Here is a 1,012-nt window from a genome sequence, read left to right as displayed (position 1 = left end):
GCTGCAAATACTTTTGAATTAAAACCTAACATTATTCAAATGATACAACAGTTTGTTCAGTTTGATGGTTTGCAGGATGAATATCCCAACGCTCACTTAGCAAATTTTCTGGAATTTTGCGATACATTCAAAATCAATGGCATTTTTTATGATGCCATTCATCTTCGGTTATTTCCTTTTTCATTGAGGAACAAAGCTAAACAGTGGTTGAACTCGTTACCACGAGGGTAATTTACTACTTGGGAACAAATGACCGAGAGATTTTTACTAAAATATTTTTTGTCGGCTAAAACGGTTAAATTACGTAATGATATCTCTTCTTTTGTGCAGATGGATTTAGAAACACTTTACGATGCATGGGAGAGATACAAGGACTTACTGAGAAGGTGCCCTCACCATGGGTTACCCTTTAGCTGCAAGTACAAATATTCCACAATGGTCTGAATCCCTCGACCCAGCAAATGGTTGACGCAGCTGCTGACGGAACCATCAACAACAAAACACCTGAAGAGGCTTATGAATTGATTGAAGAAATGTCACTGAATAACTATCAGTGGCAAGTCATAAGGACAAAGCCAACAAAAACAGCCGGCGTTTATAACGTCGACTCAGTTACTATGCTGTCAAATCAGGTAGAACTTCTCAATAAAAAGATTGATGGTTTACTTGGTTCTACGCAGGTACATCTAGTAATGAGGTGTGACTCAAGTGGAGGAGGTGTGCATACAAAATATCAATCCTTTAATCCCACAACCGAAGAGGAACAAGTCAACTATATAGGTAATAATAACTTTAGATCTCAAAATAACCCATACAGTAATACTAATAATGCAAGTTGGAGGAACCACCCAAATTTCTCCTGGGGTGGTCAAGGAAATCAAAAGCCACAAAATCCTTAGGGTTTTCAACAGCCGCCTTATCAACAAGAGAAGAAACCGAACCTTGAAGAGATGCTCTCAAAATTCATATCAATGTCAGAAACCCGTTTCCAAAATACCGAGACATCACTTAA

General features: G+C 38.2%; 1 non-coding gene across 1 annotated transcript; it reads right to left on the bottom strand.

The window, feature by feature from the left end:
* Window positions 1-297: 297 nt before the first annotated feature.
* On the bottom strand, window positions 298-404 carry LOC121207411 (small nucleolar RNA R71). The gene has a single exon (XR_005902501.1). It is a non-coding gene; the product is annotated as a small nucleolar RNA R71 (small nucleolar RNA).
* Window positions 405-1,012: the final 608 nt, after the last annotated feature.

Source organism: Gossypium hirsutum, chromosome A09 (assembly GCF_007990345.1).
Source record: "Gossypium hirsutum isolate 1008001.06 chromosome A09, Gossypium_hirsutum_v2.1, whole genome shotgun sequence".
NCBI lineage: Eukaryota > Viridiplantae > Streptophyta > Magnoliopsida > Malvales > Malvaceae > Gossypium > Gossypium hirsutum.
Note: the sequence above shows the minus strand (reverse complement) of the source record. Positions and strands in the feature narration are given on the sequence as shown.